Source organism: Prionailurus bengalensis, chromosome C2 (assembly GCF_016509475.1).
Source record: "Prionailurus bengalensis isolate Pbe53 chromosome C2, Fcat_Pben_1.1_paternal_pri, whole genome shotgun sequence".
NCBI classification, from domain to species: Eukaryota; Metazoa; Chordata; class Mammalia; order Carnivora; family Felidae; genus Prionailurus; species Prionailurus bengalensis.
The window spans coordinates 106,353,338-106,369,759 of NC_057350.1; the positions used below are offsets into that span (position 1 = coordinate 106,353,338).

Genomic DNA, 16,422 nt, shown 5'->3' on the forward strand with positions numbered 1-16,422 from the left:
CAATGTACACTTAAGCTTAACATTGCTCCCTTTTTGCCACCTTATTTCCAAGTACAGTATAAAGACTTTCAGTTTACATGAATATTAACTGTCTTTTGGTAGTTTCTCAACAATTTGCATCCAGGTTATGATTCTAAAATGATAACAAATATAGAAATTGATATAGAATGGATATGAATATAAATATTAATACATATATAAATATAATTCATCACAGTATGATACAACTACACATATACATTCACTAAAATGCCTAAATGAGAAGACTGATAATACCAAGTGTTGATAAGGATATGGAGCGATTTTAACTCTCACAAATTTTTCGCAAGAGGGTAAATTGATACAGCCTTTATTTTTTTTTAATTTTTTTTAACGTTTATTTATTTTTGAGACAGAGAGAGACAGCATGAATGGGGGAGTGTCAGAGAGAGAGGGAGACACAGAATCCGAAACAGGCTCCAGGCTCCGAGCGGTCAGCACAGAACCTGACGCAGGGCTCGAACTCATGGACCGCGAGATCATGACCTGAGCTGAAGCTGGACGCTTAACCGACTGAGCCACCCAGGCGCCCCATTGAAACAGCCTTTAAAAAATATATTTGGTTCCATCTACGTTGCTACAAAAGGCCATATTTCATTCTTTTTCATTGCCAAGTAGTATTCCATCGTGTATATAAACTACAATTTCTTTATCAATGCATCAGTTGATGGACATTTAGGCTCTTTCCATAGTTGGCTATTGTTGAAACATATAAAGAAAGACAGATACCATATGTTTTCATTCTTATGTGGATCCTGAGAAACTTAACAGAAGACCATGGGGGAGGGGAAGAAAAAAAAAGTTAGAGAGGGAGAGAGCCAAACCATGAGAGACTCATAAAAACTGAGAATAAACTGAGGGTTGATGGGGGGTGGGAGGGAGGGGAGGGTGGGTGATGGACATTGAGGAGGGCACCTCTTGGGATGAGCACTGGGTGTTGTATGGAAACCAATATGACAATAAATTTCATATTAAATACACACACACACGCACACACACACATTTGGTTGTATCTATTTTTAAAGTTGAACATGCACATAGTTTACTACTGAGAAATTTCATTCTAAGGCATACACTGAAAAGAAATGTGGACATATTCACCAAAAGACACGTATTAAAACATTTATAGCATCAGTGTTCCTAAAACTAAGAACTGGAAACAACCTGGATACCCATGAAGAGTAGAATGGATAGAGAGATTGTAGTATATTTGCATAAAAATCATAATTTACTTGAAGTGGTGGTAAGTTACAAGACATTGGATCCAAGTAACTGAAAAAACAAGAATCAAATTGGGCTGGAACAAAAAGGAAATTTACTATTGCACATAACTAGAACTACATAGATAAGCTCGGTTCCATGGTTAGTTAGAATAGCAGCTGAAATATGCCAGTAAGCAACCAGGTTTAGGTTCTTTTTGTTTCGGTGTCCTCAGTGTTAGCTACATTTTTGTACCAGAAACAATATGATTGTCAATTATGTGGTCAAGTTTCAGACAATATATCCAGAAATAGTTATATCCAGAGGTGAAAGGTAAACTATCTTTTACATATTTCTTGTATTAGAAGAAAAGAACTTTTCCTTAGAAGGACCATAGCACAGTTTCCCTCAAATTTCATTGGCCAAAAGGGAGTCACAACCAATTCCAAGGTCAATCACTGGCAGGGGAAATGGGCTGATGGGATTTGACTAAGACTGATCTTATGCAATGGAATGGATATTGGAATATTGACCAACATGACAACTAACAGTAACAGTTAACATTAAGAGTATTTATTTAAACCTCAAACTCTGGATTTTTGGTTTCTGCTGAGGGGTGGAAACAACAAACTCTAAAACTTACAACAAAAATGCTGAACAAGCACAAATTCACAATTTTTCTCTTACCCGTGTGCTGAGGGTGCAGGGCAACTAACCACCCATAATCCAGGGGAAAGCAGATGGCTGCAATGAGAGATGAGACACAAACACTGACCACAGTATCTCCCCAAAAATACTTATTAATGAGAAGAATAGTACCTTTAAAATAGAGAAACCTGACAGGTATCACTTTCCCAAGTGACTAAAGGTAACATCACTAGTGATAAGTCCATTTGATACAATATGGCTCCCTATATCATACAATGGAGCAGGTACTTCTGTGACATTCTTCGTTAAATTCCATAACCTTAATTTAACCATGAGAAACTCTCATACAATAAAAATTGTTGAATATTCTAAAAAATACTTGAAAATATTCTTCAAAAAGTTAAGGTGATGGAAGACAGGAAGTATTGAGTAACAGACATAGATTGGAGGAGACCAAGGATACATGATAACAAAAGGTAACATGGGATCCTGGATCAGATACTTGTACACAAAAAGGACATTAGTGGAAAGAATGATGAGATCCCAATAAAGTCTGTGGTTTGGTATTATACCAAATTAATGTCTCACTTTTGAAAATTATACCATGGTTATGTTAGATGTTAACATTAGGAGAAACTAGGTGCAGTGTATACAGGAATTCTCTATACAATGGTTGCAACTCTTTTGTAAGCCTAAAATTATTTTGAAATAAAATATTTAAAAACTGTTTATTTGCTATTCTTCCATTTTTATTTTAGGATTCAAAATCTTCAATAAATATTAGCAGACTTTCACTTTTTTTTCCCAGTTCTCTACAGTGGTAATGTTTGTGCCAACAAAATGAAGTGGTATCTTTATAGTTACTAGGCACTAAACATAAAAACAAACAGAAAGTACCCAAGTTTAGGGGTACACAGAAAGATATAATCCAGTTAACAATAATTTGAATGTCAGGAAACTGATAACATTGCTTCTATATAATTTCCTCCTCTCCTGTATATCTTGGTTGAGAATTAATTTTCTCAACTCTTTTAGTGCTTATAAATCTTCTTCCATAATCCTCCTAATCACTGATAAGAAGCTCTTTCTGTTATTAACTCCATTATATACTTTAAAGAATAAGGACTGTAGACGGTCTTACTTAGCAGCTGCATAGTTTCCAATCTAAGCTACAAGAGAACAGATTTAATATATTCTTAATATGACACAAATACTTGGGTGATTTCTCAAGAGGAATAACAGTAAAAAGGAAAGAAGATGACACTTGTAACTGAAGCTAAAGAATAATGCAAGGTTCTATAAAAGCAAAGGTAAGAAAAATGCCTTCTAGTTGATTATTATCTTTCCCTACAGAAATGTCAACCATGGTGTTTATCCCTATTCCACCATGGTTTACTGAATATATGAAGAAAAATTATAGGGAGTTGATAATTTGCCTTTCTAGTTCATAGGTCAGCATATTATAAGAAGCCACATAAGAAGCTGATGAGAACTGGGCACCTCCCAGGGATTCTAGAGTTTGAACTCCATGCAGAAACTACATATGAGATTTCCTTATTCTGTGTAAAGGAAGAAGAGTGAAATGAGTACTTGGTAGCCAGAATGCTGGAGAGTGATAGAGATGGTTATGTGTTTACCAAACCCCATTTTCACTTCCTCCTAGTGGACAGCCAGTCCACATTACCCAGTCTCCCTTGCTAGTGTGGAGGGTCATACAATTGAGTTTTGGCCATGGAATGTAGGAGAAAGTGAGGCACATAACTTTCAGAATTGGCACATGACAAAAGTTCGATCCTCCACACTCTCTTTCTTCTCCTATCTCAAGGATGGGTATTTACATCCAAGGCTATCTTGCTTATCCCAAGTTCAAGAGAAGGGTGCTTCTGTCTGCCTTGGCCACTGAGCCATGCCCACAAATCGTCACTTCCTCGTTAATCTACACTGAATGGCAATGTGAGTGAAAAATAAACATTTATTGTCTTATGCCACCTAGATTTTGGATTTCTTTATTATAGCATTTAGCCTGCCCAGACTAATATAGTATTCTTTATGATTTAGTACATAGTGATATAGGAGATTCCCAACTTTCAACCTGTTAAGTGATATATGTTCTGTCTAGATAGATCAAAGTCAGGCAGGCATTCCTGAAAAGACTGAATGGTTTTTCACTATCCCTTCCTTATTATTCCTTCTTTTTCCTTTTGTCTTGTCTTGTCTCAGCTATAGGTTTATTGTATTGAGCTTTTGGTAACTGGGAGGACTAACTATATGTTCCAGCTTTTCTGGGATAGGGCTAGTTTATGTCTATGCCTCAGTATGATGATTGATATTAACCCTCTCACTTTCAAAAGTTTAGGTGATAGGGGCGCCTGGGTGGCGCAGTCGGTTAAGCGTCCGACTTCAGCCAGGTCACGATCTCGCGGTCCGGGAGTTCGAGCCCCGCGTCGGGCTCTGGGCTGATGGCTCAGAGCCTGGAGCCTGTTTCCGATTCTGTGTCTCCCTCTCTCTCTGCCCCTTCCCCGTTCATGCTCTGTCTCTCTCTGTCCCAAAAATAAATAAACGTTGAAAAAAAAAATTAAAAAAAAAAAAAAAGTTTAGGTGATAAATTATATAGTCAGTCTAATGATAAAGCCTCCTTATATTCTTGATGGGAGTGAATGAGACATAAAGGAATAAATAAAATGGATTTATCATGAAGAACATAATATTTTATGAGTTTTTGCAGTTGCATTTCCCCCTGTTATTTTTTAGACAGCCAAAAATATGGTACTTTCTCTCCAGTGAGAGAGAAATCAACTCTTCACAAGTTTATAATCATAATTATTAGACAAAGATTAAGTGGGAAGACTGTAGAATATAATGCTGAAATTCTTTCAGTGATTTAAACCAAACTATTTTGATGTCTGTTACATAATATTATTATAATGTATTGAGCAATGAATCCATTTATTACATACTAATAATTGTAAAACTGTGGCCATAATAGTTTGGATAGAGGCTCTACATACAAACTTAGGATTCTCAGAAGAAATATAACAAGAAAAGAGATCTGGATCACATGTCACACCTGGGTAGCTGGGAATTTAAGTTTGCATTAAAGGCTATGCTTAAAACTTAATTCCATGTGAAATTTTTCTATTATAAAGAATTTCAAACCAATAAAAAATATCCTTCATTGGCAGACTGGGGGTAATTCTTGATTTTCTGGATCATTAGCTGCAAACAGACATTTCTTCACACTCCTTAGAGACAGTTTTAAGAAATTACTTTAGACCATTTTTCACAACAGGTTTAAAAAAGAAACAACAAAATGGAAGCTCTAAGGACTATGATTAAGTTAGGGTTAATTAGAAATTAACATTAAAAATAGTTTCTTTTTAAGCAATTATAGTGAAGTAACTTCTCTTTCAGGAGAGTGTGAAATGAACTACAGTGAATATGGTATTATAAACTCATAATAACTATCACGTGACATGGAAGGGATTATGCACAGGCAAGTAGAAGAATCACCTGTGCTATATCTTCCATAATAATCCAAACCCTAGCCATTTTGAAGATAGATTACATCTCTATTTTAATTCTGGCATGCAAATCTTATCGATTTGATTCAGGCTGCCACCTGAACCTACATTACCGAAATCTCCCTCACCTTAGCTCTAATTTATTGTAAAAAAATGTCATTAACCTTTCATGAGAATTAATCACAAAAGATGTTGAAATTTTTGTGTTATAGCCTGTACCTGCAAACCCATTTGAAACGTGCCCTACCACATTGAGTTTCTGTCTGAAATAGCTGATTTAAGCCCTTGATATAGTAGAGCTGGTATCCCATTCATTGTGTTATCATTTTATACAGTCTGTCCATAAAAACCCCAAGAGAAGAATGCACTGTCTGTCCATGAAAAATAACCCACTGTCTGTGGCTTATGGAAACAACGATAGAATTTTAAATACCCTGGAAAAGCCAGGCATAGCCATTTACATGATTTTTGCCAACACTCTTCTGGTTGAATGGCAACATTCAAATATAATGAACAGAGGAATACAATTAAATATGCACCCTAATGAGGAATGGAGAACTGAGACTTTTGTCATTTTTCAAAAAACAAAAGCTCCCAAAATTTAAAATAATGAAGTAACATGGCTGCTGGAGAGAAGTAAGGGATGCATTATTAGACACAGCAGTAAATGTCAAATATAATATACTACAGCAATATTCTTCAGTTTGACTATGGCTCTTTTATTTCTTGTTCCCATGTATCTCCTGCTGTTAACTGTTCATCTCCCATCAATTTTGTTCTCATCAGTAGTTGCCCTGGTCAGGCAGAGAAACTGTCTTGGTTTAATTAAATGCCCCTACTAATAAGAATAAGCTAAGCAGACTTGGACATGCCTAAAGTGCTGTTCTCACATTTGAGCAGGTGGTGACAAGCCTTGAGCTTACACCGAACTCCGGATTTCATTTCTGCTTGATTTGAAGATGCAGGAGACTATTCTTTTTAAAAATTTCTCTGAATCCTGAGGCCCTAAAGAATGAAAATAATTTATGCCAAGATAATTATTATTGATTCTTGCTACATGGAACTCTGTCATGATGCCTTCAGATACATTTTGCACCCAACAATTTTGCTTTGAGTATATTTGTAATCCAAATATTGTACTGTGGATCTGGCAAGGTATTCAACTACATAAGGCTTATTACAACTAAAGGTTAGGTGTTGAAACATTCCAAGTTGTTTGCAGGTTGAGGGATAACGCAGGCACCTTTAATTCATCTTTACCAATTTCAGTCTGATAAGAGGAAGACAAACAAGGAGGAAGAAGAGAAATAGTAGAGTGTGAGCTGATAACCTGTAAGGTTACAAGATCCCTTCCACACGTGAACAGGAATCCAAAGGACCAGGCCACAGCATTGTCATTATCAGATGAGCATGACTCTCTCTATATCTTTGTAGCATGAAAATGAGTCTAATTCCACATCTGTTTGGTGGAAATTGGGTGAACCAGTGAATGGTGGTGAACCAGTGAACCAGCTCATGAGCAGCAGGGAGTGGAGAAGCAACAGTCCTGCTAGTGAGGTTTCTGAGAGGAGCCTTGGAGCACAGTTGAATCAATTCACTTGTTTGGACTGAAGTTTTTCTAAATCAGAGAAAAAACTAATTGTAGGATATTTTATAGGTGACTGTATTTTTCTATTAGTTGCTATTTATTTCACATATGCCATAAAATTTAAAAATTAAAAAGACTGATCCACAATCCCCCCCCCCCCACACACACACACCAAAAAGCATCAACTATTTTTCCTTGCCCATATTTTCTGCCAGTCCTTACCACATGCATGGTTGCCAGATCAGTGTGCCAGATGATGTCCTGGCCACTGTCCACGCTTGCTCATTTAATCCCCACAATGACTCTGAGAGCATCAGCCCCATGGAACAGGGGAGACTGAGATTTACGAAAGTTAAGCAATTTGCCTTAGGTTGTGTGGCAACTTGAAAGATCCTAGAATGGAGTTCTGGTCACTCTGTAATATGGCCTGCTGTGTTATGTGATCAAGTCGTGGGTGGGCTATCCTGCTCTATTTTTCCATCTCATGTTAAATGAACTCATCTTTTTTATTGGTTGAACAAAATTCTTTTTAAGAAATATATCATAACTTTAACTGTTGCACTATTCTTGTATATTTATGTATGTCTTATTTCTCTGTTTATGTAGCCATCACTGCAGTGAACATTTCCTTGCCTAATGCTTTTTCTCCTTCCTCCTTTTGAATTAGTTCCTAAGGATAAATTCCCAGGACTGGTATTATTTTGTCAAGGGATATAAACATAAAATATTTAATTATTTTAAATACATTTACATACCTTATAGAGATTTTAGAGAACTTTTAATGAAGGGCTAAGAATTACTATATTACATTATTCAATATTCCTTATGAGTTTTTGCTACATGCTGGGCACCGAGCTAAACATTAGAGATACAAAAACACCAGAAGATCAGACTCCTGTCTTCCTGGACTTAAGTCTATACTAAGGTAGAAAATTACATATTTATTTTAATGATGACAAAATTCTAACCAGATTCTTCTATGTTATTAGAAATAAAGAAGGCTCAAATAGTCACACATTTGTGTATTTTTTCATAAAGATAGCATTTTTAGGGGCCTAGTACAATTCCAGCCCCCACACTGAAATGGCATGTTATTGGGCAATTTACTTAATCTTTCGGCTCCTTCATGGACATAATGTGCTATAGGATTAACAAAGATAATACCTCTGAGCACTTAGAATGGTGCACAACACTTACCAAGCACTCAATTAACCATTAGTTAAGGAGTATGGAGTAGCCCTGAGGATACAGCTTGGTGCAGGGATCACATTTGTAAGATAACCATCTTCTACCTGACCCCAGAAGGTATTTGGGCCAGATGTGGGAATGAAGAAGGTGCCTAGCTGGATTAATCCAGGAATCAGAATCAGCAGGGCAGGGGCAGGCAAGAGAGGAGGGTGCTGCAAGAGAGGATGAAGTGATGGGTACGAGAGACGAAGTCAAGAGCTGACTTCAAGTCTTGAAGAAAGGGGATGAATCAAGGAACCAGAGATTTAAATGGAGCTCAAAGAGCAACAGCCATGGAGGGATAGGGATAGGTAAGAGGCACAGTGGAACTGGGGAGGGAGATGGGCTATTTGCAGAAACTGTGAGTCAGAGGCAGGGATTTCTGAGGTTAACTCTTCTGGGTAGTAACAAGTAACTCTTCTGGTTTGGGTCCAGTCCAGTTTATTCAGAGCCAAGTCCTCTTTGAAAGCTGGGCACTTATAAGATATGTAGCTATAAATGAAATAAGAAACTATAGATAAGATACAAGATTAATTTCCAGCAGTTGGGGGGCGGAGTTGGCAATTCAGGCTATTTCTGAAGGAATTACAAAAAAAGGAAACAAATCCAAACGTTTAAGTAATTAGAAATGCCACTGAAATAAGTCAATATTTCCCCCCAAAAAACACCACTTTTTGCTTTTTTAAGGAAAACAACGTGCACTTGGATGTGTTAGCATGTGTACGCTTGTGTAAAAAATGAATCTTGTTGCTTCATAGCCTCACGGCAGCTAAAGAAAAATAAAAAAATAAAAACATATGAGAACTAGTTAGACAATGGGAAGAAGATATAAGCATGAAGATTTCATTCTAGCTACATTTATGAAAGGAAAACACTGGAAACTTGAACATCAACAAATTTAAAGTTAATTTTTTAAAAAGTTAAGATTAATTAAAATTAAGGTTAAGGGAACCGTGGAATATATCCACGACAGAATATTGTCTGGTTGTTACAATGATGGTTATAAAGACTATAGAAGAACATGGGAAATACTTGTGATCATAAATTAAGGAAAATCAAATGTAGGATGCAGCTATACAGGCACACCATGATTCTAAGTGTATAAGAAACAAATAAGACAAAGACTAACGTTATAGTGGGTTTCATGATTTCTCTTTTTTCTATTTTTCAGAATTTTTTGTATGACTATTTTAAAATTAAGAATTATTAACATTCTATTTCAACTCCTTCTTACTCTTCAGGAATCCTCTTGTTGGACACCTGCGGACTTCTTAAAATAGCTCAAGAAAGGAGCTTGCAAATCTTCACTCCCTTCTCCCAGCCTCAATCCCACCTCCTCATCTAGTAGGTGACCTTGCCTTTGACCACAGAGGCTAAATCTCTCCAGGGAAACCACTTTCTTTCTGTCTTCCCCTCTCTCTCTCCCTTTACATTTAATTGTCTGCAATATCAGACAAAGGGCTCTGTCCTCTTTCCTAGGCTAACTCTGCCGTGTCTCTGGAGAGAGAACACTTAGCCTGTTCTTTACTCCAGACCATGGCTTGTGTGATTTCCTCTCTTTATTGATGCTTTCCTCCCTTATTCCTGCTCACTTTTTAGAGTCAAGTTATAGCCATTCACTCCTCTGTGATGCTTTCCCCAGTGCTCCTGGTTCTATTAATCTCCCCCCTTGGAGAGCTTTTCCATACAGTATTTAATGATAGTATGTGGTCTCAAACCAAACTTCCTGGCTTTAAATTTTGACTCCTCCACTAACTGGGTTATTTCCCCTTGCTGTGTCTCAGCAAGGTTTTATCTTTAAAGTGGAGATAATGATAGAATTTACCTTACAAACACTTGATAAATGCAAGCTTTCATTGTTTGTGTTCCTTGATTACTTGGCCGTTCAACTTGTTTTCCTAGACACATGGAAGTTTTTGGAGATGATTTTAATCTTGTTTTGTCTCCTCCTTGTATGGTGATCAATTGTCTGTGTTTGCCTGGGACTTGGGGGTTTCCCAAGACATGAGATGTTCAGTGCTAAAACTGGGAAAAATCCCAAATAAATTGGGACAGTTGGTCATTCTGCCTTGATGCCTCAGAAAATGTTTTACATGTAGTAGGTGGTTAAGGATTTCTTATTGAATGGGTCTGTATGTAAAATATAAGCAAAATGATGATAAGCACACACAAATATTTCCATATAAATATAAATCTATAAATCTGCATTCACAGTGGGACAATTTCTAAAATGGTGAGGTCTCTTCTCCTGTGTTATGACAACTGATATATTTAAACAAATCCTTTTTTGGACAGACAACATATCCTGAGATTAAGAGTAGCTTTTCTTTTTTTTTTTATTCTACAACACTATTAGCTGTCTATAATGATTACATCATCATTTGGGGAGAAGTAAACTTTTAAAAACTCTTGTCCAAATTCTAAATCTGTACAAACTGCCACATTTCCTTCCACACTTAGAAAATGACTAGATTATAATTAATTCTTTCTGTCCTTTAAATTAGTTCTGTAAGTTAAAACCAAGTACCTTTCTAATTGCCTGGAGTTGAGGATTCCTGATCTCAGAAAAATCCTGGCCAATGGAACGTTGGGTTGAAGCACCTTGTCATCTCAACATCACAAGCTTAACTCTCCTCACTACCCCTAGCAACCAATATGCAAGCATAGCAACAGCAGCTGGTGCACCGGAACAGCAGTGTTTAAAATAAACACTTTGCCAGTTGGCATTTGCAAGTGATCTTTTTCTTTCCATCATTTAAAATATAAGTGTGAACATATCGTAAGAAAAAGTAAAACAAATGAAAAGGAAAACTGCCTGGAAAGGTACGTAGGAGAACAAAAATCCTGAGAAAATGCTACCTGCCAAAAGGGATTTATGGTTTGACCTTTACCACCACTAGAAATTCCATTATCAGATATACTGGAGGTTTTTTTCCCAAGGTGTTCCCAAAATTTAGAATTCCTGAAAAAAGTCATTCCCATATAATTCTATTGTTCAAGCATCTGGAGAATGCCTACCATGTACTGGGAGACACAGGTATGTAGAGATGGAAGAAAAAAAGTCATAAGATATTTATACAAATAATTACAAAATATAAGGCATATAGAGCAGATATATGTAGTAATGGTTCAGAACATGGTCTCTTGAGCCAGAGTGACTAGGTTTGAACTAGGGCTTAGCCATTTAGTAGCGGGGGACTTCATCAGTCACTCATCCTGTGTTTCATTTCCTTATCTGTGAAAGGAGGGATAACAGTAGCACCAACTTCTGTAGAAGGATGTGAGGCTTAAATGAGTTAATTTATATAAAATGTTTAGAATAGGGCCTGACACATAGCAGGTGCTATAAATGCATGTACTATTATGAATTTTAAGACTGAATGTGACATGGACATAGTTTAAGAAGACATGCAATTGGCAGAGAGCGGGCAAGGGGAGCACCTGGTTGGCTCAGTCGGTTAAGCGTCCGACTTTGGCTCAGGTTATGATTTCATGGTCCATGAGTTCGAGCCCAGCATCGGGCTCTGTGCTGACAGCTCAGAGCCTAGAGCCTACTTAGGATTCTGTCTCTCTCTCTCTCTCTCTCTCTCTCTCTCTCTCTCTCTCTCTCTCTGTCTACTCTGTCTCTTTCTTTCAGAAATACATAAAAACATTTTTTAAAAATTAAAAAAAAAGATGACATGCAATGGACATTTAAGAAAGAGAATATCTCAGGAGAGCAGGACAAACTTTAAAGAGGAGGTGAATTGGTTTTATTTAAAATTATTTTAATGTTTATTTTTTCTTTTTGAGAGAGAGAGAGAGACAGAGTGCAAGAGGGGGGAAGGGCAGAGACAGAGGGAGATGCAGAATCCAAAGCAGACTCCAGGCTCCAAACTGTCAGCACAGAGCCTGATGCAGAGCTAGAACTCATGAACCGTGAGATCATGACCTGACCCAAGTCAGATGCTTAACCGACAGAGCCATCCAGGCACCTCAAATTGGGTTTTAAAGTAGTGTGATAAGGATGATAAGAGAAGTATAAGCAAAGTACAGAAGTGGCCAAACAGAGGAGGAGATAAAGTTTTACAACTTGAGGAGGAAGAGGGCCGAGGGGGCACAAGGGGACAAGAAGGGGACCTTGAAGGAATCATCTGACAAGATGTCTCCTCACTGGCTCTCTCAGGGTAAGTACTACTCTGAGGGCTAAAGATGAGAGCAAGCCATTGCAGACACAAAAGCTTGGAATTTTTATGTAACTCCATGTGTTTGGAAAATGTTAAGAATTCAGTTTTGGCCAAATGACAATTTCATGGAGTTGAGGGTTGGGTGAAAGAATACAGGAGAGGAGCAGAGGAGGAAGCTGAAGAGAGGGGCCAAGGGAGGCCAGGAAAGACCAGGAAGTCCACCAACATCACACCACGGAACTGGGCTTTATATTATGTAGGCCAGCATTTCTCAAAGTGTCTATCTCCTCAGAGTCTTTACAATTGACTATGGTGTTGGTTAAAAATGCAGATTTCTTGGGGCGCCTGGGTGGCTCAGTTAAGCATCTGACTTTGGCTCAGGTCATGATCTCACGGTTCATGAGTTCTAGCCCCGCATCAGGCTGACAACTTGGAGCCTGGAGCCTGCTTTGGATTCTGTGTCTGCCTCTCTCTCTGCCCCTCCCCTGCTCATGCTCTGTCTCTCTCAAAAATAAATAAACACTAAAAAAAATTGTTTAAAAAATGCAGATTTCTTGGGGCACCTGGGTGGCTCAGTCAGTTGAGCATCCAACTACAGCTCAGGTCATGATCTCACAGTTCGTGAGTCTGAGCCTCGCATTGGACTTGCTGCTGGCAGGGCAGAGCCTCTGCCCCCATCTGTCTTTCCCCTCCCCTGCTTGCACTCTCTCTCAAAAAGAAATAACACATTTTTAAAAATGCAGATTTCTTAGAAGAGGGGAAGGATATTAAGCGAAAGGGTTGCAGAAAAATGAGGCATGAAGGTGGCTCAAGGAAGAAGAAAATAGTCCCATAGTCATCTTCTGAAGTTCCTGCTTTTAACCCTCACCTTTGCAAGATCTTCCTTCACTGCAAGGCACAAGGGGATTGGGTAGTTAGATCAGACAATTATACCTCTCCTATCCTCTCCCATGGGTTTGCAATTATCACCCGAACCCCTGAATGTAAGTTTAAACGTTCTCTGAGGTTGAACGTTTGGGAGCTCACGCCCCCAAAAGGGTAGCCAAGGTCACTTCAGGGAAGAAACTATCCTCTGGTAATTTGTGGGCATCAGAAACACATGGTGTAGATCAGGAGTGGCCTGCAGACAATTAGGGATCACGGTGAGGAACCCTCATTCTATGGTGGGACCCACTCAGCCAGAAAAAGATGACACTACACAGATCACACTACGCCGTATGAAAAACTAATACAATGGCAATAGGACCCTTAACAAAGATGTCAAGGATCTCAGCTGCAGAGCCAGGAAAATGGAAAACACACATTTTTATTAAGCTCTGACAACCAATCTAAAGAACCTCCCCATGGTGTGGGAAATTCCTATGCGAGGCCATCACCATAGTTTGATGGATGTCTCTTCAAACTTTACTCATTTGCTTTAATTTTTTATTGTATTCAAAGAGCCATGTGTACCCTTTTCTTAATTTGGGCTAACAGAGGCTGGGTCTGTTATGAATTCTATTACTCAAAGCAGCATCTGTACAAACTCCCTATTCATGTTCATGTGGGTAAAAAGAAAAACAGCCCTACTGAAGCTCAGACTATCAGAGATAAAGGAGATAGATCATTCAGGAATGACCAAGACATAAAAGGTGTGTGTTTCTGTGCAAGTAATGGGACAGTTTTGAGAGAGCAAAGTACACACATACACACACACACACACACACACACACACACAAGCAGCCAAATAATCTTGTATGTAAAATCAATGAAAAATTCACTAAACTGTGTGTTTTTATAATTAATGATTTAATGCTGTCTCTGTTACAAGGCTTGAAAAATTTCTGAGTCATAAATATTTTAGAGTTTGTATCATGGAAAAGTAGATCCTAGAGCTTTCAACAAGACAGTGGTAAGGACACTCATGGCACTGAATGTATAGGGGAAAAAGGGAGAGAAAAGAGAGGAAATTTAGATTTCTCCAATGCCTGCCATATTCCATACACTGTCCTGAAACCTTTTCACATGCATCACTTCACTCAATTCTTACAACAATCCCATAAAAGCAAAAAAAAAAAAAAATTATCCCATATAGTGGTATTTCAAAGCCTCTACAAACCAGTATTTCTGATATCTAGTATGCGAAAACAGTATGAAGGTAATGATAATCATAACATCAATTATGACTGCAAGACATTTTTATATTTCATTTAAGTTTTTCCTCACAGAAATCTTATGACAAGTTAGGACAGGAACTATTACCTCTGCTTTTCTAAATACAATAAAGCTCAGAGATGATACTTAACCAGTGAAACCTAGTTGAATATAAATACCAAATACTGAGATTTCCAGGCCCATATTCTTTTTCCCAGAGTCAATTCTCAGTTCCAAAAACCACCACCTCGGGTGCCTGGGTGGTTCAGTCATTTAAGCATCCAACTTCAGCTCAGGTCATGATCTCAGAGTTCCTGAGTTTAAGCCCCACATCGGGCTCTGTGCTGACAGCTCAGAGCCTAGAGCCTGCTGTGGATTCTGTGTCTCCCTCTCTCTCTGCCCTTCTCCAACTTGTGCACTCTCTCTCTCTCTCTCTCTCTCTCTCTCTGTGTGTGTGTGTGTGTGTGTATGTGTGTGTGTGTCTGTCTGTCTCTCAAAAATATACATTAAAAAAAAAACAACAACACCATCTCACAGACATTGATGTGTCTTCCTGCTCCTCTGACTGTTCGGAAGGCATTCCATGGACATCAAAAGCTGTTGCCCCCATCTTAGTACACAAGTATTAACATTCATGATATAAAACAATACAGAAAGAATATATATGCTATTTAAGTGGGTGTTTAAGATAAATTAATTAAGTAGGAAAAAAGCAAATTACAAGAAGATACGTGTGATCCTTTTAGGGATTTTTAAGGCTGCATACTTTTTATAGAGATACTGATATACACATATGCATGTACACATACAAACATGTAAATGTAGCACATTACACAAAAAAGCTAACAGCAATTACTCTCAGGGGATTGGGGAGGGCACCATGTGGTAATCAAAGGGGTTATACCATGGTGTTTGAGTACTCAGCCTCTAGAACAACACCACGTAGTTTTGAATTCCAGCTCAGTCCTGTGTGACTACAGACAAGTTACTCAGCCTTCTACACCTCAGTGTCTTCATCTGTAGAATGAAGATGATAATAGGGCTGATGTAAGGACTAAATGATTTAATAACATATAAAGCACCTAGTGTCTGGCACATAAAGAAAGCTTTCAATAAATGTAAGGTTTTTATAAGGAGAATACATTACTTGTATACTTTTTAAAAATTTAAGTAGGGGGCGCCTGTGTAGCTCAGTCAGTTAAGCATCTGACTCTTGGTTTTGTCTCAGGTCATAATCTCATGGTTCCTGAATTTGATCCCTGTGTCAGGGTCTACACTAACAGTGTGGAGCCTGCTTGGGATTCTCTCTCTTTCCCCCTCTCTCTGTCCCTCCCCTGCTCGTGTTCTCTAAATTAATTAATTAATTAATTAATTAATTAAACTTTAAAAAAAGTTTTAAAAATTTAAGTAGAATTTGAGATAATAACAGAAGAGAAGATAGGTGATTTCGTTTCCTAAGGTGTCCACAACAAAGTACCACAGAGTGAGTGGCTTAAACGATGGAAATTTATTGAGTCCCCATTCTGGAGGCTGGAAGTCTGAGGTCAAAGTATCAGGAGGGTGGGTTATTTCTGAGGATATCAGGGAGGATCTATTTCATGCCTCTCTCCCTGCTTCTGGTGGTTTGCTGGCAGCCAATAACATTTCTCTGGTGGTTAGTAGGAACACCCTGATGTCTGCCGTCATCTTCACATGGAGTTCTCCCTGTTGCGTTTGTCTCTGAGTCCAAATTTCCCCTTTTTATAAGGACATCAGTCATATTGGATTAAGTTCACCCTAATAACTTCATATTAAGTTGATCTTCTGCAAAGAACCTATCTCTAAAGAATTTCACATTCACAGGTACTGGGGTTAGGACTTCAACGTCTTTTGTGTGGACACAATTCAGCCTGTAACAATG

General features: G+C 38.1%; 1 protein-coding gene across 1 annotated transcript in view; it reads right to left on the minus strand.

Annotated features, from left to right (window-relative positions):
- The window catches only part of LOC122491791 (schwannomin-interacting protein 1), a 575,458-nt gene that overhangs the window by 515,761 nt on the left and 43,275 nt on the right, over window positions 1–16,422 (minus strand). The window lies entirely within an intron of this gene.